Source organism: Mauremys mutica, chromosome 2 (assembly GCF_020497125.1).
Source record: "Mauremys mutica isolate MM-2020 ecotype Southern chromosome 2, ASM2049712v1, whole genome shotgun sequence".
NCBI classification, from domain to species: domain Eukaryota; kingdom Metazoa; phylum Chordata; order Testudines; family Geoemydidae; genus Mauremys; species Mauremys mutica.
In genome coordinates, this window is record NC_059073.1 from 73913859 (window position 1) to 73940373 (window position 26515).

Here is a 26515-nt window from a genome sequence, read left to right on the forward strand (position 1 = left end):
CCTCAGCATCACTTAAATAGCCCTGGGGGCCTGTGTAAGTTACAGCTGCCTGTTCTTATGTTGCCATATGGGCAGCAGCATTGAGTGCATGCACGCTGCCCCTGGCACATTCCTATGCCAGGGTTTGTGAAGCATTTCTTAGAAGGCAGACTTATGGCTGTTCTCCTGAGTCCCTGCCCAGAGGGATTCCTATCCTGCATAGACCTGGGCCTCTTTATTCTGTCACCCTTTTTACCTGGTATAAGTGGGCCAGAGTGCTGTGTAGAACTCACTCTGTGTATTGTAAAGGGGAATGAATGGTATTGCATCATGCTAGAAACTTAACACCAAAGACCTCTTCAGGGTGAGGGTGCATGCTGAAGTCATATCTATACTCTTTGCAATATTTCTCTCTCAAAAACCCTCAAGCTAGAATATAGTGCCAAATATTCACAATACAATTTGAATTTCTAATTTTGTTGCAATTTGAGGGGAAATCTATGGTTTTCATTTTTATTTAATCCATTTCTTTATAGCTATTCCTATATATTTCATTCATTTGAAAATCATTTGATTTTTCGAGCAGAAACTGTAAAACGTGAATTTATACTAACAGTCAAATGTAATGGATGTGAAATTTCCAGCAAAGAAACTGCAAAATCATTTACCCCAAGGGTCACAAACTTGCACATCACTAGTTATGCGTCAAGAGTGAACCTTTTTAAATTGGAGGCACCCAGTTCTTTTTCTCGTATTTACAGTGACTTTAGCATTCATTTAGTGCTTTTGATGGAGTGTGCATACCCCATGCTGGAGCAGGGAGACAAGGGGTTAATTCCTAGCAGGGTACCTTCCTTGCCTCCCAGAATTTGCCATACCTGTCAATTAGAGTAAGGAAGCTTTCACCTGGCTTCATGGAGGCACTTATTTGAACAAATCAGGAAGCAGAAAAGACTTTTCTCGACTTCATTTTCTTAAGTATATAGAGCAGAGTAAGAGTATTGGGGCATGAATCATGGAATTAAAGAAATGTAAGGTTTGGAGGGACATTGAGAAGTCAAGTCCAGCTCTGTGTGCTGTGGCAGGACCAAATAAACCTAGACTATACCTGACAGGTGTTGGTCCAAACTGTTTTTAATAATCTCCAGTTGTGGGGATTCTGCAACCTCCCTGGGAAGCCTGTTCCAGAGCTTAACTACCCTTATAGTTCAAAAGTTTTTCCTAAAATCTAACCTAAATCTCCCTTGCTGCAGTTTAAACCCATTATTTCTTGTCCTACCTTCAGTGGACAAATTGATCACTGTCCTCTTCATAACAGCCCTTAACATATATGAAGACTTACCATCTCCCCATCTCAGTCTTCTTTTCTGAAGAATAAACATGACCAGCTTTTTAGCTTTCCTCATAGGTCAGGTTTCCTAAATCTCTTATCACTTTTGTGGCTCTCCAGGGCTCTCTCCTAGTTATACACTTTCCTTGAGACTGATGCCCAGAATGGAACACAATATTCCAGCTGGGGGCTCACCAGTGCCAAATGCAGCGAGGCAACTACTTCCTGTATCTTACATACCACTCTCTTGTTAATACATCCCAGAATGACAGTAGCCTTTTTTGCAGCTGCATCATACTGACTCGTATTGATTTGTAATCCACTATAACCCCGCAGGGCTGCCCAGAGGATTCAGGGGGCCTGGGGCAAAGCAATTTCGGGGGCCCCTTCCATAAAAAAATTTGCAATACTATAAAATACTATATTCTCATGGGGGTCCCTGCAGGGTCCAGGGCAAATTGCCCCACCCCCGCCCCCGGGCAGCCCTGGGAAAAATAAACATTTAAAAACTTTCCTCATCTTGGCAAAAACTCAGTTTTGAGAAAACGTCTTTTTAAGTCCCCTTTACAAGTTATCACTGGTTCTCAGCATCAGCTAGTGCTAAAAGGCACTAAAGCTCATTAAAAGGGTTGGGCAAATATTTTCCATCAAAACTTTTTTTGGATCGAAAACTAGGGGTTTTTAAAAAGCAGAAAAAAATCATGGACAATGTCAGCTTTCCTTCAAAATTTGTTGTGGTTTTTTTTTTTTAGTCTTCCAAAACCTGAACTTGGTTTGGGGTTTCAGAAGTGTGTGGCCAAATATTTGCTGCTTGCTGTGTTTGATTGTTTAAAGAAACAATGAAAAAATTCTGCTTAAAAAAAATCCAAAACTTTTGAACCACCTCAGCTTGTGACCAAAACGCCTGAGCCCATCCAGTCAGAGATTTTTTTCCAGGTTTCTGATACTCTGCTGGCTTCCTTGACTCATATCTGTCTCCATAACTTTGGGTTCATTTAGCTTAGAACATAAGAACATAAGAATGGCCATACTGGGTCAGACCAAAGGTCCATCCAGCCCAGTATCCTGTTTACCAACAGTGGCCAATTCCAAGTGCCCCAGAGGTAATGATCACATGATCTCTCTCCTGCCATCCATCTCCGCCCTCTGACAAACAGAGTCTAAGGACACCATTCCTTACTCATTCTGGTTAATAGCCATTAATGGACTTAACCTCCATGAATTTATCTGTTTCCTAGAGACTGGCTCCACAGGGTCCCTCACAAACTGGAGACAGTTACTGTGGGTTTGTGTACATATAGCTTATGTACATACTCCACAAACTGAGCATTTGAGCTTGTTCCAGAATCTGGGATGAGCCTATGTTGTGAAAACTGAAATGCTCAAAATAGCACATGCATGTGAATGGACACAGGGTGCTAAAATTAAATTAACCCAGGGGTTCTCAAACTGGGGGTCGGGACCCCTCATGGGGTCACAAGGTTATTACTGGGGGTTGCGAGCTGTCAGCCTCTACCTCAAACCCTGCTTTGCCTCCAGCATTTATAATAGTGTTAAATATATAAAAAAGTGTTTTTAATTTATAAGGGGGGGTGTCACACTCAGAGGTTTGCTGTGTGAAAGGGGTCACCAGTACAAAAGTTTGAGCACCACTGAATTAACCCCTCTGGAGCTTTGGGGAATGCAGGGGAGGGGGGGTCTCCCTTGGTAGGGTTGGGAAGGAGGTAGGTGGTGTAGGATATTGCTCTTCTCATGTGATCCCTCCCCCATGGCTCTCTTGGCTCTATCACTGTTAATCTAAAGTGGCTAATTTTAAATGAGGCTACCCTCTCCTGACATGAATCTCCCTATTGCACTGAAATTAAATGTAGACTATAATTTGGCATTTGTGAAGTGAAAGGGTGGTCGTCCTAAGGGAAAAGATAACAGCTTGGCTCTTTGTGTTAAAGAGCTGTCTGCAAGCCTCAAAATGCTGAATGAGATTTAGGGTAGGGAAGGCTGTGCCTTCCCAAACAGCCTGGCCCTGCCCCCATCCAACCCCCACCCACTTCCTGCCCCCCTCAGAATCCCTGACCCATCCTGCTCCTTGTCCCCTCACCGCCCCCCTGATACCCTCCAACCACCACCCCGGGACCCCAGCACCCACAAACCCCCCGATCTCTGTCCCTGACTGCCCTGACCCCTATCCACCCACCCCCCTGCCGAGTCCTGACAGACCCCCAGAATGCCCACGATCCAACCCCCCATTCCCCATCCCCTGACCGCCCCCCCCCAAACCTCTTCCTCCTCCCTGTCCCCTGACTGGCCCCAGAACTCCCTGCCCCTTATGCAACCCGGCCCCCTTACCATGCCACTTACCCCCACCTCCCCCCTCTCCCGGAGCCTCAGTGAGCTGTGTCCAGGAGTGGCCCTGGACAGAGCTAAAGGAGCCTGGCTCTACGGGACTCGGAGCCCCACCCCCTTACCATGCAGCTCTGAGCGGGAGGAGCTCAAGCCCCACTGGAGCCACGCCGCTTTAGCTCTGTCCAGGGCCGCTCCTGGACGTGGCGTGCTGAGGTGCTGAGGGATGGGGGAATGAGGGGGTGGGACCAGGGGGGGAGCCTCAGACATTCTTGTGGGGGCCCCTGTGTGGCCCAGGGCCTGGGGCAGATTGCCCTACTAGCACCCCCCCCCCCGGTCGGCCCTGTAACCCCGAGGTCCTTTTCAGTAGTCCTACCACCTAGACAGTTATCCCCCATTTTGTTGTCCATTTGATTTTGTCCTAAGTGAAGTACATTGAAATACATGAAAAATAATTGCATCTTGTTGAATTCAGACCTATTCTCCAATTAGACAAGGTTGTTTTGAATTTTAATCATATCCTCAAAAATACTTGCAAGCCCTCCCAGTTTGGTGTCATAGTTTACATTCCATTATCCAAGTCTCATTAATGAAAATACCGAGTAGTACCAGACCCTGGAGGATCACACTATATATGGCCTCCCAATTTGACAGGACCATTCATAACTACTCTGAGTACAATTTTTCAATCAATTGTGCATCCACATTATAGTAATTGCTTATGAGAATGTCATGTGGGACTGTTCCAAAAGCCTTACTAAAATCAAGATATATCACATGTGCTTATTTTCCTCTATCCACTAGGTCCATTAAATTAGGTTGGTTTGGCATGATGTGTTCTTGACAAATCCAAGTTGGCTGTTTTTTATAATCCTATTTTCTACTAGCTGCTTACAAATTGTTGATATAATAATTAGATCCAGTAGCTTTCCAAATATCAAAGTTAGACTTACTGCTCTATAATTTCCTGGGTTCTCTTAGTACATATCTTTAAAAAGGGGAACAATGTTTGCCCTTCTTGAGTCTTCTGGGCCCTCACCCATCCTCCATGAGTTCTAAAAGATGATTGTTAATGGTTCTAAGACTGCTTCAGTTAATTCTTTAAGTATTCCAGGATGAATTTCATCAGGCCTTCCCAACTTGAATACATCTAACTTATCTAAATATTTCTTTAAACTCTTCTTTCCCTGTTTGGCTTGCATTCCTTCAACCTTGTTGTTGTTATTAATTTAGTTGAGAATCTAGTAATTAGTAACCTTTTTAGCGAAGACTGAAGCAAAATAAGCATTAACACTTCAGCCTTCTTTATCACTTATATTCCCTGCTAATTAGAGGGCCTACACTTTCCTTCATCTTTCTCTTTCTCCTAATGTATTTAAGGGAATCTTTTCTTATTGCCTTTTTGTATCCCTTGCTAGGTGTAATTTATTTTTGGCCTTAGCTCTTCTGATTTTGTTCCCATATGCCTGTGCTATTTTGTACTCTTAGCAATTTGTCGATGTTTCCACTTTTTGTAGGAGTCGTTTTTGATTTTTCAGGTCATTAAAGAGGTCCTGTTGGAGCCATATTGATCTCTTACTATTCTTCCTATCTTTCCTTCGGATCAGGATAGTTTGCAGTTGTATCTTTTTTTAATATTGTCTGCTTAAAAAACCGCCATCTCTTCTGAATGTAATGTTGTTGTAGCTATGTTGGTCCCAGGATATTAGAAGAGTAGGTGGATGAGGTAATATGTTTTATTAGACCAACTTATGTTGGTGAGAGTGACAAGCTTTCAAGCTTACACAGAGCTCTTCTTCAGGTCTGGAAAATGTACTCAATGTGACTGCTAAATATAAGGTGGAACAGATTGTTTAGCATAAATAGCTAACACATTTCAAGGGACCTTCCAAGATGAAGTGGCCCATTAAACCTCTATAGTCTTGGGGTTGGGGAGGCAGCGTGGGTTATAGATTATTGTAATAAACCATAAATCTGATGTCTTTATTCAGTTCATTATTTTTAGTGTCTAGCAAAATTATGAATTTAAGCTCCAAGACTTGTCTTTTGAATGTTTTGTACAGGTTTCCTTTTGAGAATGAAGACTCAGAGGTCAGATATTGAGTGATCCCTTTGTGAAAAGTGTTTTGTCTTTTATAATTTTTCCGCATGAGTTCATTTGAGAGTGTAATGATTGTCATTTCACCCACATAGTTGTTGGGGCATTTAGTGCACTGGATGAATTGCACAATGTTGTGATAGGTATGGGTAGGACCCATGGATCTTGAAAAGTGTGTTGTGAGGGGTGTTGATAATCACAGCAGTGGCAATATGTCGACAGATTTTGCATCTGTTCTGGCATGATCTGGTGCTGCTTTGAGTTGGTGTCCTGGTCTGTGGGGAACTTGCTTTTGATGATGGGCTTGCCCATTAGTGAGTAGAGGGACAGATGACTGCATCAACCTTTCTGTAATGTCTTGGAAAGGGAGATACAGGCAGGCAGCTCACTTCCCGGGACATCATGTCGGGCCAGCAAATGGATGCCTCTGTTCCTGTCAGAAGGGAGTCCCTGTTATGTCTCTTCCTCTGGGATGCAGTGGTGATTATAGACTCTCAGTATATAAACTTGCTTCACCATAAAACAGAGGAAGAAAAGGCTTTTTTATGATTTTCTAAGGGAAGGGACCAGGAAGGAACTTTCTCCTAAGCTAGGATGGAATGGAGCCCATCACAGGAAGGAGAAACCTGAGGAAATGGATTACTTCTTGTGTACTCTTCCTGTAGAAGTTTGCAGATAAGCCCACTTAATTCCTTCTTTTGTTTTAAAGTCTGAGCCTGCCAGAGGTGTGGGAAGAGGATTGCTGGTATGGTCTGAAATAAATAGCATGAAATTCAATAAGGACAAATGCAAAGCACTCCATTTAGGAAGGAACAATCAGTTGCACACATACAAAATGGGAAATAGCTGCCAAGAAAGCAATACTATGGAAAGGGATCTGGGGGTCATAATGATTCACAAGCTGAATATGAGTCAACAGTGTAATACTCTTGCAAAAAAAGCAAACATTCTGGGATGTATTCGCAGGAATGTTATAAGCAAGACATGAAAAGTAATTCTTCTGCTCTGCTCCACACTGATTAGGCCTCAGCTGGAGTATTGTGTCCAGTTTGGGGAGCCATGTTTCAGGAAAGATGTGGACAAATTGGAGAGAGTCCGGAGAAGGGCCAGGCAGATCACGGCTGCCCTCTTTCCTGATAGAGACAAATGAGGGGTTCCTTCCCCTCACCCCCATTTGAAATATGGTGTCACAGCAAGAAAGAGGTTGAGGACCACTGTTTTAAAGCCCACGTTTTGGAAACACTTTGGTTCATACTACTGTGACCGAATGTACCCCTGTTTTCACACCCTACACACTATTGTAATATTCTAGAATGTGATAACTACTAACCCAGTAATGGCACTGTGATTTCTATTTCACCCCTTCCCCCACAATATTGATATAAGCAAAGTGGCATAGTCATGGAATCTTGTGTATTTCACTGATTCTTCAAGTGCCTCTCTCTAATCAGTAGACCTAATTGTTATTCCAAGGTATGTGAGTTATAAGGATTCTCTTTCTAGAAGGAATGTCATTTAATGGCACACCACTCTCTTAATGGTGATAAATATGCATGATCTCAAACACTTTGCATTTAATCTTTATACACAACATTTGTTTCCCTAGGCTGTTCCCATTGTCAATGCTTTGCAGGATTGCAACTGTATAGACAATACTGAAGTACCAGACCTTATATTATACTTTTTATTTTCTCATTCTCCACCTATCCCACTGGTTAATTGTCTTGGGGACAAAATCTTAAGAGCTAATTTAGCTTTCACTGAGTCTTTCAGACAGATCTCCACTGAAGTCAATATAAATCTGCCTAACTAAGACAAGAATTTATAGGATTTATCCTCACAATCTAGCCTTTTGTCTCAACCATAGGATTTATTATAATTCTTGTCACCAGAATATCTAAGTACTATTTGTTCATAGCACTCAACTAGGGCAAATATTGCATCTCTTGCGCAAATTATTTTTTTAACTACTAGTTTTAAACTAGAATGTTATTATCTGCCCTGAGTAAGAGACAGCATGCTGGTACACTTCCCCAGAACAGACCCAGGAATGAGTTATGGCACCCTCCCCTTAGTCCAAGACAAGAGATGTAATCTGCTACTGGTATATGCCAGTATACAGATCAATGACTCTCTGAAATGGCTCTGCTCTGCTAACTGGCTGAAGGGCCATGGGAGTGGAGTTAAGGCTCTGTTTATTTCCAACATGTTCCAAACACTTTCACAGAAAGATCAGTATCAGTCCCATGGTGTCTGATGTCTCCCCTGCACTGTGACCTTCAATGTAGATATGCCACTTTTCTTCCCTGTGCAGGCTAATGCACCACTTATGCCCCTTTACTTCCCTGAAACCCTTGGTGTTAGCCTTTCAGTTACAAGTTGCCAGTATTTGCCCCTAAAGAATCAGAAGACAGAAAAGTAAAGTACTAGGGCATTAGAAACTCCCTCCTCATCTGAATGCATACATTTGAGGCCAAATCCTGATCTTATTTATATAAGTACCCCATTGTGCCAAATCTTGAGGTACCTGGTTTTCCTGAGAAGGACTGAGTAAGGAATTTAGGATTTGGTCCCCTGACTTCAATGCAACCACTCATGTGCAGAAGAAAAGTAGGATTTGGTCCCTCAAGTAAGTGTTCCAACAACACTCTGACTCAAACAAAAGCTCTTAAAAGAAAAACCATGCTTCCTTCTCCCTCCCTTCTCACATACCCTCCATAGGAAACTAGTCAACAACAGCAAACCAGTAATATTAAGTATTTGTACTCTGAAGGGAAATCAATGTTTAATTTATGGTCATTTAGGAATGATTGTTATTACATGGCACCTCAAAATGGCATGGACCAGGAGCTTAGTGTTGTGTATTTGGTTGTCATGGGTTTTGTTACTATGGCAACTGAGTTAGACTATTTAGGGATAGCTCAGCCGGTTTCAACCGGCTGAGTGAGCTCTCTGTTTCTGTAAATAAAATGGAGGTTTTGGTTAGCTGTCTGCTCGCTGGCCTCAAGTGATTGCTTCCTACACCGGCTGCCCCTAGGACATAACACTTAGTAACAAACAATATCTCTGTTACACAGAATTTTATAACCAGGACTCATTCATAAGAAATATGGGATAGACACAGTTTGATATATTTCACAATTGTAAATTCTTATTAGAATATATTCAAAAGCTCTATTTTTTGAAACAAAATAATATTTAAGGATACATTTCAAATGATAGATCAGAGCATGTCCTCACAAGTACTGGCACACTCACTACATCTTGTCTAACCCCCTCCACCAGCACTTCCCCCCGCCCAGTTCCCAGATTGATTAGTTGCATGTGCAAGATTACTTGTGATACCTCTGCAAATCAGAAGACAGCATATAAGCAAATGACATGAGACTTACCATTATGTTGGGTTTCCCTGGGCCTGTAGTATCAAGCACTGAAATAAACACAATATCCAAACATTGTAGCCCTATTCCTTTCTTTAAAGCAGATGCCTGTTTCTCAAGGAGAAGGTTGATGTTTAGCTGTGATCTGGGACATAGAATCATTGAACTGGAAGGGACCTCGAGAGGTCATCTAGTCCAGTCTCCTGCACTCATGGCAGGACTAAGTATTATCTAGACCATTCCTGACAGGTGTATGTCAAAACTGCTTTTAAAGACCTCCAATGACAGAGATTTCACAACCTTCCAGGGCAATTTATTCCAATGCTTAACCACCCTGACAGTTAGGAAGTTTTTCCTAATGTCCAGCCTCAACCACCCTTGCTGCAATTTAAGCCCATTGTTTCAAGTTCTATTCTCAGAAGTTAAGGAAAAAATGTATCCCTTCTTGTAACAACCTTTTATGTACTTGAAAACTGTTATGATGTCCCCTCTTAGTCTTCTCTTCTCCGGACTAAACAAACTCAATTTTTTCTAGTCTTCTCTCAGAGGTCACATTTTCTAGACCTTTAATCATTTTTGTTGCTCTTCTCCGGACTCTCTCCAATTTGTCCACATCTTTCCTGAAACATGTCTCCCCAAACTGGACAAATACTCCAAATACCCCAAATACTCCAGCTGAGGCCTAATCAGTGTGGAGCAGAGCAGAAGAATTACTTTTCATGTCTTGCTTATAACATTCCTGCGAATACATCCCAGAATGTTTGCTTTTTTTGCAAGAGTATTACACTGTTGACTCATATTCAGCTTGTGAATCATTATGACCCCCAGATCCCTTTCCATAGTATTGCTTTCTTGGCAGCTATTTCCCATTTTGTATGTGTGCAACTGATTGTTCCTTCCTAAATGGAGTGCTTTGCATTTGTCCTTATTGAATTTCATGCTATTTATTTCACACCAGTGTAGGGTGTGAAAACAGGCGTACATTCGGTCACAGTAGTATGAACCAAAGTGTTTCCAAAACTTGGGCTTTAAAACAGTGGTCCTCAACCTCTTTCTTGCTGTGACACCATATTTCAAATGGTCTCTATCAGGTCTCTATTCATTTGTCTCTATCAGGAAAGAGGGCAGCCATGATCTGCCTGGCCCTTCAGGGGCACATTCCCCCTGTTTGAAGACCCATGCTTTAAAGTAGTAACTACTCTGCCTAGTATAAATAAAATTAGGCAGAACAAGGTAACCACTTTTTGATTCTCATCCTCATTTTTCATGTTTTTTACAGCAAACATAGCCATAAAATAGTAGGGAAGATAATATTTTAATTTAAGTCAAATTAAACCACATGAGCTGGAACCAATGATTAACTCTATTAACTAACCTTTTGTGGGGGTGGAAGGAATTAAGCAATAAACCATGGTGATAGGAAACAAGCACTTTAGCTGCAATAATAAATTCCTTAATTAAATATCCAAGCTTTTTATATTGCACTAATATACTGATCTCTGTACATTACATTAAAAGTAAAGCTATTTGGGAATTTTCCAACGAAACCTTTTTTTAAATGTCAAAACATTGAATCTGAAATTTTCATAGAAAAGGGTCAATTTCTACGAAGGGGCCATCATATTTAGGTAGGAGGTGTGTGACGTTATTGATATAATCTGGGACCATATAGAACATGGTTGCAACCAAAGTCCTGTAGTGGCACCAAATCTTGTATAAAGGGCAGTCAAATGAGGTGTCTAAGACCAGGTTATGGGTTTCTGGTTATGATTATGCTGTCTGTATGCATGTATCATTTTTGTAGTTGAAGTTATGAATATTGGCTCTGTACTGTCTGTACTTCAAACTTATGCTGTGCTTCTGGGTGACATCTCAGACAAGTTGGTGGTAGCTCTGCCTAGCCTGCTTGATGGCCCATTAAGGACCATCAGCTACACAACTGACCCATTGAGAAAAGGCAGATAGACCTTGTAACTCAGCAAAGTATGCAGGAACTTGCCCATGTGACTCCAGACTCCATTTTGCTGTAATTTTCCACAGTAAGGACAAAGAGGTTCTTACACCTGGAAAAAGGCTGATGCCACATCTCCATCTTGTCTTCAATCCTGCTTCTTACCTCTGGAGGGACTTTGCTACAAACTGAAGCTCAGAACAAAGGACTGAATGACCCATCCCAGTGCGGGATGTACTCCAGAGACTTGATTTGAACTTGCAGTTTACTTCATCACTGCTACAAGCCTGAACTAAGAACTTTGCCATTACTGTATGTAATTGATTCCATTTAACTGATTCTAGCTCTCATCTATATCTTATTCCTTTTATGAATTTTAAATTCTAAAGGATTGGCAACAGCGTGATTTGTGGGTAATATCTGATTTGTATATTGACTTGGGTCTGGGGCTTGACTCTTTGGGATCAAGAGAACCTTTTTCTTTTATTGGGGTGTTGGTTTTCATAACCATTCATCCCCAGGATGAGTGGCACTGGTGGTGATACTGGAGTGTCTAAGGAAATTGCTTATGCCAGTGGGGTGAGACCAAAGTCCTCTGTCTGGCTGGTTTGGTTTGCCTTAGAGGTGGAAAAACCCCAGCCTTGGGCTGTAACTGCCCTGTTTAAGCAATTTGTCCTGAACTGGCACTCTCAGTCCTGCCAGAACTGCATTGTTACAGGTGTCAAGGGGGGGTAAGAGCCCCAGAATAGCCAATACCCAGTGATGAGGGCACTCACCTGGGATGCAGGAGACCCAGATACAACTCCCTGCTCTGCCTGATTCAGAGCTGAGACTTGAATGAGGATCTTCCACATTGCAGATACATGCCTGAACTAGCAGCAAAGAATCCTGTGGCACCTTATAGACTAACAGACGTTTTGCAGCATGAGCTTTCGTGGGTGAATACCCACTTCTTCGGATGCAAGCAGTGGCTGAACTATGCCTGAACTATTGGCTACTCTGGGATGTGACTCTTCTTTTTTCCACAGTTCTTTTTTTTCTGAAAAGACTTGGTTTCATCCCAACGTGGAGCTAAAACAATTCCCCAAATTTCATTTTTTTTGTCAAACAGAACTTTTTTCTTGCCAGCCCTGATTAAAAATGTGCTGTAGAGTCTGAGTATGTAAAGCCTCTTCAAATGTCAGCAACACATACTAGTAAATCTTTTCACTTTAGGCTATTGATACTTCAGAGGTCAAATATTTGACTTTAAAATGAGTTACACAGAAACCAAAGCACAGATAAACACTTCTAAAATAAGGACTTCCCTCTGATTTCAAATTGGCCCCCAAAGCTGTTTTAGCTTGTTCTTCAAATACTGAACAGCTTTACCCCTGAGCATGTAAGAACCTGCTTCCCTGGCTAAGTTTTTTTTTCTCCTGTTTTCTTCTGCTCACTGGCCCCATTACTATTCCATTACATAAGAATGTTTCTGGGTGGGGCATGTCGAAAAACTTCAGGTGGAATAGTCTCCCAAGGGAAGTTACCACTTAAGAGTCTTACTTGGATAATGCACCAGAAAATGTACCATGGTGGAAAAATCATCACAAGGACAATCTAACTGATATTGTCCATCTCATTTCCCTATTAGGTTTCTTTTTATATTCGTTTTGTACTTCTCTACCTAGAACCCCTTTAATTTTATGTTACTTGATGTTGGTAGAAGTTGTGATGTATTTAGTAACAGCTTGAATCTTAAATGTGTTATTTTAATAGTCTTTTATTGCTCCATCTCTTGGATCTTGCACTATAAGCTCTGGGACAAACATTGGTTGCCTGTATGTTTTTCAGCTTAATTAGGGAAAGTCTGATTTTTGCTAATTAAATTATTGCAGAGGCTGTTGAAAGTAATTCTTTCCTTAAAGCTAATTTATACAGATAGAGTAGGTTATAGATGCTGATCAAATTGGCATGTGTTGGTATTGCTTAAAGGCTAAATTACTAAGCAGTGATCATTTTAAAAGGACTCTAAATTTCCTATTTATATTTTGTCACAAAAAGCATGAGGCTTTCAAATATGCAGGAGCAATTTTTGCTTCTTTGCAGGGGGATCACATAGATGAGGGTCTCCATGATAGCTCTCTGCAAGTAAGATGCTATCAAATGAGTAGGTGAAGTATGGTGCCAAGCTCTCACATTCTCAACTTAAAAGGAGAGGGATTATCTTAGTTCTCTTAAAACCAAAAACTGCTACATTAGAAATCATTTTCTAGAGCTGTAAGGACACTGGAGGTGAAGAATGACTCATACTCTCCTAGGACTGTGATGCTTAAAACCAAAGTGGATATCTTGAATAGACTCCTAAAGCAGAGAATACAAAACTTGAGCATGATAACCCTACTCCTATTGAAGTCTCTCTATAGCAAAAGTCTCACATTCTTCAGTGGAAGCAGGATCAGGCTTAATATCATTTGCACTCTAAAATAAGGACTTGGAAAGGTCTCTCTGCTCATCTTCCAAACAAGTTTAGTGTTAATCTGTCAAATGTTCATGATAGACATCAAACTTAGCCTCATTTAAACAGGCTTACAGAAGGGGAAAATACTCAAGTTTGCATCTGTAAATTTGGATTGAAATAGTAAGAATCCCATGTAATGGAAGACTATTGTTCTAAATGTCTTCTTAATGCCAGATCCTTACCCTGGAATCTGCATGTGGATATCATCCTTCCGGTGCAATCTTCCATTCCTTGATCCCTAGAGATTCCCATTCACTGAGGTATCACACAGATGAGGCTCCACAGGGTTTGGAAGTGGGGTTCAGAGCAGGAAGGCACAAGCAGAGACCATGCAACTGTCTTTCATAATCTTTCTAACTTTTTGTGCAGTAAAATAGAGAGAAGTCCAATAGGAATTTACAATAGGTATGGGCTCATTATAGGAACCCAGCCAAGAGAACCAGCTAATGCCAAAGCACTGCACTCTGACTAAAGAATTCACATCAATGGACAATAGACTTCAGATAAACAATTAATGCAAAACTGAATAAAACTCATACCTTTTATAAGCTTTGTAAAAGCTTAGTTAACTTACATGTGGTTACTTCCTACTATAGCTCCTCTGGTGAAAACACCATGGAAGAATTTGTCTCTAAGTATCTTCCTTCATATTTTTGATGTTAAAGGACATGGATGGAAGGCTTACAATAGTTCTTCTTTCCTCCTGCCCCATGTAGGAAGGAAGGTATCTGATTCATAATCTTCATCCCCGATTAGAGCCTAGAGTGCAATAATTCCCCTGATCTACCTTACTTTTACTAATGGTTCCGTGGCTTGCAAAACAGGGAATGGGGCAGCTCCAAAGTGGATTTTTAAAGGCAATTCACAATGGAGAACAAGTAAAAACAGATGTATGAGAAAATTATGTGCATTATTTGGACCTGCACTAACCTTTTACAAGACAGATGTGTATGATACCATTTCATAATGCTAAAGTTATTCCTCTTTGGAATTTCAGTGGAGAGACAAGGGGGATGTGAGGTAATACCTTTTACTGAACCAATGTTGAGCTTACACAGAGCTCATCTCTTTCACCAACAGAAGCTGGCCCAATAAAAATATTACCTTAACCCCCATCTCTCTAATATCCTGGGCCCAACATGGCTACAGCAACACTGGAATTACAATATCATTCAATTGCCTTGGGAAATTTTTCATTGTCTTTCATCTTGGGTGATTCTTTGCATATGAAACACTGTAGTCGCTATGTTAAAAATGACCTTTCTTGTCAAGACTGCAATCACACCAGGATTATTTTGAGTAAGACCCACAAGTCTGGTCTCCCTCCTGCATTTTTTCATCTCATTTTAAAAAAAATTATTTTCATTATCGATTTTCCTCTTAGCGATCTCTTGTCTCAGCTTTATAACTGTGCCAGAAATTGTTACACAGAGGTTAGCTCTGGATTGTCAAATGACTCTAGATACCAACTGAATTGCCAGGACCAGTTACACCCTGTATGCTACAAACTGAGGGCTAGGACTGCGTTTGTACTTTACTTGAATGTGTGATGCAGGCTCATTCCATGGTGATAGTCACCTTTATGCAGAGAACCAATCTTGGGTACTCTCACCCATTTAAGCCCCATGACAGGGTTGAGCAGGGGAGCTGTTAGTGAAGCAGCCATGTGGATGGCCTCTGTTCATACCCTTTCTGTGGCTAAGGAGTAGGGTGAGAGTGGACCAGTATTGAACCATATATAGTTTAAAAAATTTTAAACTCATGTTGACCATTTGCTCCCTGTCAGTTGCACATCAGACGAGAGGGTGTAGGAGTACAAGCAAAACTGTGGTTGATCAGGTTTTAATATCTGCAGTGGACCTGGCTTACCTGTGCTTTCAGACAGGTAATGAGCAAAATGCCAAATACATCCCATTTTCACCAGCTTCACTCCAAGTTCTGCTGCACTCAAAATCAATGGAAATTTTGCCATTGACTGGGATGGCAAGTGTTAGGGCCTATGTCTCCTGACCAGTATACACACTTATTCCATACGCCTGTCTACAGTTCCCATCTTCTGCTACACTGAAGACATTTGAACACAAGGATACTTGGAAGCATGCAGTAACACCGATTAACTGCAGATAAGATTTTTCCCTTTTTTTTTTTTTTTACACTTTGTTGGTTGTGAACCCCAAAAGTTTTAAATATATATTAGACTATAATATACATTTAAAAATCAGTGACCCAGTTAGAAGCCAGCTGACAATAAGAATATTTTATGCCAGATTACTAGTATAGAGTAGCACTTGATTTATTGTAATCTAGGGCCAGATCCAACACTGGTGTAAATCAGCATAATTTCTGTGGAGCTATGCTAATTTGCATCAGTTGAAGCTCTGTCTCAAAAAGTTTCAATTTATCCATATGGGAAATACTTATTTCCAAGTATAAAATACTTATTCCAAAAACACCCAGCATCAGCAGTGTTTTGTATATCTCTTGACTTGCAATAATGTTAATTCTTTATAATGGCTTAAATTTTTCCCAGTCATTTCCCACAATCATACTTAATCATCCTTGTTACATATTCCATGAGTTATTAGATGTCGACAAAGCTAATTATTGTCTAAATTTTAAAATTCCATCTTCCTGATTATCTTTTAGTTGAGTGGGATGACAGCTTCCATTATTCTTTCTGGGAGGTAAAGAAGAGAAAGATCTTTATGCAAATAGTTATTTCAGGATGCTGTCTTCATCTTTAAATAATTTGACATTAAATCTTCAAGGTATTTACCATATTAAAAGGAAGGAGAATCTAAATTCCATTAGACTAAATGGAGAAATTTTAAAGAGCTGCAGTAAGTAGAATTGATTAGAAAATTGATTTTTCCATCCCATTAAAAATTTTGACATTTAAAAAAAAAATCCCAAACTGGGTCTGAAAACATTTTATTTCAATTTTGAACTTTATATATTACATTTTGAAATGTAAAATCAAAACTTTCTGATCCAAAAATATCAAACCAGGATATTTTGAAAATGTTCTTTCCAATTTTTTAAACCAAATATTTGGTTTAAACAATTTTTTGGCGGAAAAAATTTGGTTGAAACAGGATCTTCCAAATAAAAAATTTCTGACCAGCTGTATTAGTGAGCGTGAATTTTATGGTAAAATCCAGAGGCAGTCTAAACTCTACCTAACAGAAGACATTTTAAAAAAAGTATTAAAATCAACTATCTTTTTTTTTTGTACAGTGTATCAACAAATGGTTTATTATCCACTTAGGATCAATTCATTTCCATTCATTGTTATGTGAAGAGGTAAATAACGATTCCTTATTCACTATCTCCACACCCAGTCATCTCAATTCTAAATGAATCAATCACAGTCCTTTAGATCTCATTGTGTGGAGAGGTTAAATCTCCCTAAATATTATAGTTGCCTTCTTCTGCATCTTTTCTTTTTTGAGAGGAGATGGCCAGAACTGCACACAGTATTCAAGGTGCAGGTGTACCATGGATTTCTATAGCAGCATTATGATATTTTCTGTTTATCTATCCTTTTCCTAATTGTTCCTGCCACTGCACATTAAGTGGATGCTTACAGAAAACTATCCACAATGACTCCAAGATCTTTCTTCGCAGGTAACAGCTAATTTAGAACCCCTCATTTTATATGTTGGGATTATTTTTTATAGTGTGCATTGTCTTGCACTTATCAAAATTGAATTTAATCTGCCATTTTGTTCCCTAGTCACCCAGTTTAGTGAGATTGCTTTGTAACTCTTTGTAGTCAGCTTTGGACTTTAGCTATCCTAGCTAATTTTGTATTGTCTATAAATTTTGTCACATCACTTGTTTACTCCCTTTTCCAGATCACTTATAAATATGTTGAACAGAACAGGTTCCAGTTCTTACCCCCCTTGACACCTTGTAACGATGCAGTTCTGGCAGGATCCAACCGAGAGTGCCAGTTCAGGACAAATTGCTTAAATAGGGCAGTTACAGCCCAAGGCTGAGTTTTTTCACCTCTAAGGCAAACCAAACCAGCCAGACAAAGAGGACTTTGGTCTCACCCCACTGGCTAACGACAAGTCACACAAGCAAAAAACACCCCCCTGAGCACAGCAAGTTACAGCGCTGCAAAGGGCCACTGTAAACACTGCCCCAGCTATCTCCACACCTAATCCCCACGGGAAGGTGGAGTACGTGCAGCGCTGGGAGAGCTCTCTCCCAGCGCTGGCGCTGCGACCACACTCACACTTCAAAGGGCTGCCGCGGGAGCGCTCCCGCGGAAGCGCTGTGCAGCTCTAAGTGTAGCCATACCCTTGAGGTGACATGTACTCAGTCACTACGAGGGTAGAAATCCCCAATTACTATTGTGTTTTTTTGCATTTGCAGCCTCGCTAATCTCCCTGAGCATTTCACAACCACAGTCACCATGATGGTCAGGCAGTGGATAACATATTTCTCCTGCTATACTATGCCGTTCCATGGTACAGTTTGATTCATTTAAGAGGTTTTTCTTTGACTCTATGCTTTCTTTCATATATACTGTTACTCCCTCACCAGCATGACCTACTCTATCATTCCTATACATTTTGTACCCTGGTCTTAACATGTTCCATTAATTATCCACAACGTCTGATGGAAAAGAAATGGCACATCTTTAGATATCAGTACAGCTCTGAAAATCTACATCAAACATCTGAAATGTAGTGGGGCAGTCACCCTGCTCCAGTTCAGCAAGGGTTAAAAGCCAGCTCTTAGAAAGGGCTGGGGCTGAGTGCGAATCAAAAAAGGCTGAGAGGCAGCCAATCAGGGTGAGGCTGGGCCCTATAAAAGGGCTGCAGGGCCAGAAAGTAGAGAGTCTCTCTCCAGCCTTGGAGAGAGAAGGACCTGGCTGCCTGGGAGCTCAGGGTACTGGGAGTAGAGCAGTGCTAGGGAAAGGCAAGAGGAGCTGGGGAGCTCCAGCCTGGCAAATCCTCAGGCTGTGGGCCTTGCTAAAGGCCCAAGCAGGTACTGGGGTTGTAGAGGTGCAGTGTGGGGTTAGGCAGGGGCAGCTGGTCCAAACCCCATTGCCAATGATGAGTGGCCATTACACTGCAGTCTGCCCCAGTGAATGGGAGCTAGATGATGACTGGCAGTAGCCACTGAGGCAGGTGGGATAGAGGGTTGGGGGTTCCCCGGGGAGGGTTGGGGGTTCCCCAGAGAGTGGGTATTGCTGGGAAAGAACACGGAGGTAAAGGGGCACTGGGGTCCAGGAGGGACACGGGGCCTGAGGCAGGTGAGACATCAGCAATCAGAGGGCGCACTGAAGCTGGGGTTGAGCTAATTCCCAGAGATGACCAGCAGGAGGCGCTGCAGGGGTGAGTCCTAAGTGCTTACAGTCTTCCTAAGACTGAACACTTTTTTTTTTTGGTACTCTAAGAAAAAGTTCTTGGCAGACCATGTATATCAGCAGCACCTGGTGACTCCTTCCATAATAATACAAATACTTTCTGTTGAACAGGGAGGAAACAATCTTCTTACTGTTTGGTTGTTATGTTGAATTAACATGGGTTGAAACAGAAAGAATCAATTAGTGTGTTCTCCTTGTTGATGATTGTACTTTAGCTTATGGCTTCATCCATTAGAACATTAAAGTCCATACCTTCCCCTCATGCCAAAGGATATAATCTACAAAGTTTGTATTGTTGTTGTCATTTACCTTGTTGTAGGCAATTCTAAGGATTTGAAAAATCTTTAGTTTCATTGGAATGGTCTTGCTTGGCCTCAGTTCTTAGGATAACTCATCTTCTCAAGAAAAGCAAACATTAGAAAGCCTTTTTTGCTTATTTAAATGAAATTATTTTAGTACTTAATCAATTTATGAAGGAAGTATTTCTTAAATTGATAATGTGGGATAATACACTATGGACCTCAAGTGCCTGTGGAACTTGCTTGAAAACTCTGTTAAATCTAATGTAAGTGTCTGAGCCATATGTGGTCCTGCATGTACACATAACATACTCAAAAATCCATTTCAAATATGGCAAAAGGAATTCATCGTGGCTGGAGCAAACAATCATGAACTGTCACACAGCTATAAAAACATGGTGGTGTTGTTTGTTGTGCTTCATAATGAGTTAAACTTTTAATTTTAGTGCCAGTATTCTTCTGTACTAGCAGGTAATTATTTAAAACAGCCAGTTGGACAACTTACTGCAGTTCTTAATACCTATTTTTGTCCTTTCAAATAATTATATTGTTGTCTAGAGCTTAAGAGATGATGGCAACAGTTAATTAACTGTAAGAACTATTACTATATAGCGCTATTTTGATTAAACCTGGGTTTGGATTCTGCTAGTTTGCCTCTGTGAACTCAGCACGACTTGCTTTTTTACTAAGAACCTTCATTAAGGTCACATCTGTTTCCCTTTAGTATTTCCTCAAACATGACCTTGTTTATAGTGTTTCATAGTTACAAACATGCTCAATGGTAAACTCTTAAAATGCAATTTGCAATTATGTTCTTTGGCTCCTAGTGTTCTAAAGATTAATTTTAAATTGCCAGTTTACAAGAGCCTCAGGTACTAGAGCAGGGGTCGGCAACCTTTCAGAAGTGGCGTGGCAGAGTCTTCCTTTATTCACTCTAATTTAAGGTTTCGTGTGCCAGTAATACATTTTTAACGTTTTTAGAAGGTCTCTTTCTATAAGTCTATAATATATAACTAAACTATTGTATGTAAAGTAAACAAGGTTTTTAATGTTTAAGAAGCTTCATTTAAAATTAAATTAAAACACCCAGCCCTCCAGACTGGTGGCCAGGATCCAGACAGTGTGAGTGCCACTGAAAATCAACTTGTGTGCTGCCTTTGGCACGCGTGCGATAGGTTGCCTACCCCTGTACTAGAGATGTAGGGCTAAAATACCTGTTTGTATGTAAAACTCTTCCAAGCTTTCCAAGGGTAGCAGGTGATATTTAAAATGCAAAACATAAAGTAAATATTTGCTTCACATTATTGGCATACTAGGAGATCTAAGGATGGTACATCATTGGACTGTTTGACACAGTCAGCTCAAGTGTTTGGAGAACTGAGTTCAAGTGGCAATTTAGGGTTGTTGGGAATCCATAGAGGGGCAGCTCCTTTAAGGATAAGTTTCAGAATAAGATTTCAGTATTAAAACCTGTTGTTCTCTCATGCCAGCGTTATACTGGTGCAACTATGACCACTCTCCCAAAGGAATTGGAAGAACTAGCTCCTGCAGCTCCCAGCAGGAAACTACCTGGGGAATTATTTTAGTATTTGTCGTCCAGTAGTACTGAGGAGCCCCAGTCATGGATCTGCACATTGTACAAAGGTGTAACAAATGTTCCCTGCCCCAAAGAGCTTATGCTTGCATTACTTGCACCAGCAATCTGAAGCTGTAGGGATAAGTGGATTTCCCCAAAATATCATTCCAAATATAAATAGCTTCAGTAATCTGGGTGTAGTGTATATTAATATATTTCATACAAACATATACTTTAAAAATTGTCACTTTTATGCACTTGCCTAATTCGCTGTTATGCTGATGAAAATCTGGGGTACTGTTTTACTTCAGTGGAGTCACTTCAGTGTATTACAACATTGCTGAACGCAGGGTAACCCACTGATTGTGAGGGAGTGGTTTAATCACTTTGTAAAACAATATTTCAACCACAATAGCCAAACCACTTCAAGATTTATCGGTGCTAACATAAGTAGCATCATAACTGAGGTGAAAATATTGCTCTTGAACAAATTCCATATTTCCCAATCGTATGCAAGTTGTGAAGCATACAATAATAGGGCAAATCAATCACTGCGGTAAATTTAAAATAGACTAGACAAACATACTTAAATATTTGTAAGTCTTCTAGTACAGCTCTTGGTACTGCAGGATTATTCTCTACAGCATATTACTATCTTTACAATTCAAACTAGAAATTAATGTCTGACAGTATTCAAGGTAGGTCATGAGGAGTTAAATCATATGTATCACAGCTAGTTAGAAAAATGTCTTTTGTGCAGGAAACTTCAAAATTGTCTCTGGAACATTTCATGGTGGGTTTCTTTTAATTCAAAGAAAATTGAAACATTTTCAATAAAATCTTCATAAAAATCCAAATCTTCGACCAAAATAAAAATTTTCACTGAAAATGAATTTTGGTCAACAAGCAAGCTTTCATCAAAAAATGCTTTGATACACATTAGAGTCAATGTTTTCAAATAGGGTGGGACCATATTGTCATTTGGAACTGGAAGGCTTTCATGTGTTGTGTTTATAAATGTTCCTAGTCCAACTACTGGTGATGGTACAATTGATCCTGTGAGTGCTCTTTCTGAGACTATCATTGTGCCTATTCCTTGACAATATGGGTAAAAATAAATACTGTATATGGGAGAAAATAGAATTCCCCAAGTCATGGAATACTCTAGGAAAATGACTTTCATATCAACCTATTGGGAATCATTAAGAAAGGGATAGGTAATAAGACAAAAATATCATTGTGTCTCTATAACTCTATGGTACACCCCTATCTTGAATACTGAATGCAGATGTGGTCACCTCATCTTAAAAAAAAAAGATATATTGGAAAAGGTTCAGAAAAGGGCAACAAACATGATTAAGGGTATGGAACAGCTTTCATATGAGGAAAGAGTAATAAGACTGGGAATTTTCAGCTTGGAAAAGAGACAACTAAGAGTGGGATATAATAGAGGTCTATAAAATCATGACTGGTATAGTCACGTTCATAACACAAGAACACCAAATGAAATTAATTGGCAGCAGGTTTAAAACAAACAAAAGCAAGTTGTTGTTTTTTTTCACACAACGCACAATCTGTGAAAATCTTTACTGAAGGATGTTGTGAAGGCCAAAACTATAAAGAACTAGATAAGTTAATGGAGGATAGGTCCATCAGTGGCCATTAGCCAGGATGGGCAGGGATGGTGTCCCTAGCCTCTGTTTGCCAGAAGCTGGGAATGGACAACAAGGAATGGATCACTTGATGATTACCTGTTCTGTTCACTTCCTCTGAAGCACTTGGCATTGGCCACTGTCGGAAGACAGGATACGGGGCTAGATGGTCTGACCCAGTATGGCCATTCTTATTATATTGCTAATTTACTCTTGTTGTTCAGCTACAAGAAAACCTTACCAGTCCATTTCACAGCAGTTCACATTTAAAAACTTGTGACTTCATACTTTATTATAGAAGTGTGCTATTAAATATTTAAGCTTCTGAGTATCTTTTTGCAGTCACTTTGGGGAAAATTTAAGAAGCTTTAACTGGGTTTGGAAGGAATGCATGCAATCAGCTACAAGTGAAAAGAGCTCAAATTCTTTGATTCTGGATTTATTGTTTAATTACTCAGTATGGAACAACTTCATTGCCTCCAACTGAACTTCTATACAAAACTGAGATGAAAAACATTTTAGCTTTTTTCTCTCATTACTCAGAACATTGTATGTGACAAAGTGAAGTATTGATAAGCACATAAGATCAAAGATCTGGAGATGCTAAATTGCCTAAGATCTGGGAAGAATTCTCTGCATGAGACTTCAAAATCGAATATGCATTAAACAGGGTATTTTTCCAGCATTGGAATAATGTGACTATTCATTCCTGAAAGGATATTGATAATTCTGCTAATAATGTAGAGGGAAGAAATGTTAACTTGTATTCACAGCTGTTAACATTAAAAAGAGAACATTGGGAATTAGGGAGACAACAAAGGCAGGATTGTAAAAATGATGTATGAAAACTCCATTTACATACCAGCTTTTAAACAACTGGGAACAGATTAATTCTAAGGATTTTTTTTTACTGAAATAGCACTGGGCTAGCCACAACAGAGGGTGCCTGACTACAGTGTTTAAGAACTTGTCTGAAGTGAATTCTGCTTCTCTTCATCAAAAGCCATGTTCTCTCCTACACTCCTTAGTGTTTGATCTTAGAATGACATTTTATTCCTGCTCCTGGTTCCTGACCCTCCCCTCAGGTTGGGAGGAATGGGATGTAGCAGGGACCAAATTGCTAGGACATGGGTGGCTAAGAAAGGCAGGAAAATGGAGGCATATTTTGAGTTTGGAAGGAAAGCAGGCGAGGAGGGGGTGGATTTTCCAGCTAGATTTTTTTTATTGGAAAATGCCAATTTGTCATACCTGAATTTTTCTTTCAAAAGCAAGTTCTGTTTGACGAACTTCATCAAATCTCTGGCAGGGTTCTAATGGACTCCAGGGCAGCTCTGCCATGTGGTCTGCCACAGAACCCGGGGACCCCAGGCTCTGGGCAGCTCCATCATGCTAGTGTTCGCAGGCTCACTATCATGGAACCAAGAGCCTGGAAGCCCTAGGAGTCATGACTGTAATAGGGTCTTGGTTTGTGGCTCCACAACAGAGAGTCTGGAAACCCTGTGGGCTCTGGCTTCCAGGGTCACTGCTGTGGAGCTGGGACCCCGAAAGTCCTGGAATAGGCTCCCAGGGTCTCCAGCCCTGCCATGAGGACTGTCCTGGGGCAGGGCTGGACAGCAGAGAGACCAAGCTTCCAGACTCCTAGGCCAGATGGCTTCTGATTCAGAACAAATCCAAATTTTGAAAAGATGAAATTTCTCATGAACTGTAAAAAATCACACTTTGACCAGCTCTTCTTCAGCACTCTCCACAGTTCTCCAACGCATGTGATGAGTTGTGAGTATATCCCTGGAAAAGAACACTTGGCCTGAGCACTGTGGAAATTCCAGGGATTTCTGGGCCTTGGGGCCACGGTACAGATGGATGTATGATGGGGTGAGGCTTAGAAATAGCATGAAACTCTTCTGGTCCTGCACAAAGCAGAATCCAACCAGACACACAGACCTTTGCATTCAGCCCTTGGATGGGTCATTAAATTCTATTCACCTAGCCACCGGCTTCTCTTAAGAACTTAATTCCGTCAAGTATGTTGTTCTGTTCTAAAATATAATGGAATCATAAAGATGTATGCATCTGAGTAACCATGCGTTTGTACTAAGTCAATTGCTGAGCGTCCTTACAATTTAGATTGCTCGTGTCCTGAAGAGTTTACCATGTTTTTCATTTTTTATTTGCTCTGTAAAGCACCTAGCAAATCTTTTGTCTCTAGGAAAAATATTCACTAGCTACTATAAAACACACTCTGAACTTTACCACTCATTCAATGAGATTTTTACTAATTTCTAATTATGGAAGGGCAAATGTACAGTTCTCTCTTCTCTCCTACAGCGTTTGCCGGGTGACTAAGTCAGAGTTAATATAAGTGTCCATTGCTACATGATTTGGAAACTTTAGTTGTTTTTATCCCAATTATAAAGCCTGGTAAAATATGAATGATTTTAAACAGATAATAAAATTTGAGAAAAGATTTGTCCTGTTTTACTGAAATGCTTTTTGCCTACTGCCTTCCAAACTGAACAGATGTGTTATGTTTAAAATTTTGTACAAAAAGGATGGGTTGTTAAGCCTTGACAACTTAATATGTGTTTTAGATAAGCAGACCAAGACTGTTCATTTAAAAACTAGCAATATTCAAAAGAAAGGCATAGAAAGTCCTAGTTCTGTTTGCCAGATATGCTGTGTTTTAAATATAAATATTTTCTTTATATGTAAGGTCATTTAAGTCTGATACTATCCTGACAGCTGTGACGGCGGACATCCAGTGCTTATATCCATGGAACAGAGTTTGTAGCATAGGTTTCCCAACAGGGCCCAGTAATGTCTCCACTCTGATTATAAGGAACCCCTTCTATGGCAGTTTTCTCAGACTTCTTGAATGTAGGTGTTCTCACTACAACTAGGTGGAAGAAAAAATTGCCAAGCTTTTTGTCGGTGGTGGGGAGTTAAAATGAGAGAAAGGGAAGAATAACTGCTACTGGGGGGACTGTCAAAAACCAAAACAATTTTAAACTGTCAATGCAACAAAATTTCTGCAAAACACCTTGGCTTAAACCAAACAACAAAGGAAACTAGAATTTAGTTTGTGAAAAATAATTTGAATTTTCAGCAGTCTTTACCCTGGACCAATTTTTCTACCTTTTTAGTTTTGCCCCTTCACACTTGCTGGTGCTGCTGCAGGGGCTCAGGTCAGGGCCGCCCAGAGGGGGGGGCAAAGGGGGAAATTTGCCCCGGGCCCCGGGCTCCGCAGGGGCCCCCAAGAGAACAGCGGAGGCTCCTGCCTCCGCCCCTCTCCTGGAGCCTCAGCGCATCAAGCGCCGAGTCTCCGCCGGGGCCCCTGAGCTCCGTCCCGCTCAGAGCCGCGTAGTGAGGGGGCGGGGCTGGGAGCTCCGCTCCCTCCGCTCGGCCTGGGGCTCCCAGCCCTGCCCCCTCCCCACGCGGCTCTGAGCGGGACGGAGCTCAGGCCCCGCCGGCCACACGCTGCGGCTGTTCCGGCAAGGCGCTGAGACTCCGGGTGAGGAGGGAGCCGGGCGTAAGAGGCTGGGGCCGGGGCGGGGGGGAAGCGGGACCCGCCGCCGAAGCGCAGCCCGGTCTTCGGCGGCGGGGGGTCCCTTCCGTTCCGGGACCCGCCGCCGAAGTGCCCCGAAGACCCACGGCGGGGACCCTCCCCCGCCGAATTACCGCCGAAGACCGGGCTGCACTTCAGCGGCGGGTCCCGCTTCGGCGGTAATTCGGCGGCGGGGGCGTCCCCGCCGCGGGTCTTCGGGGCACTTCGGCGGCGGGTCCCGGAACGGAAGGGCCCCCCGCCGCCGAAGACCCCGGGCCCCCGGAATCCTCTGGGCGGCCCTGGCTCAGGTTATAGGCTAAGCTATTTTCAGGGCTGGATTGAAGATGTGAATTGTGCTCATTTCAAGAACTTGCCAAGGACAAAGTACAAATAAATTAGCAGGGAGGAATCTTGAGGCTTTGTTAGGGAGGCTGCAAGAGCTTTTGCACTCTGTTTGCAAACGTGTTGACTCTTCCACACTGAATATTT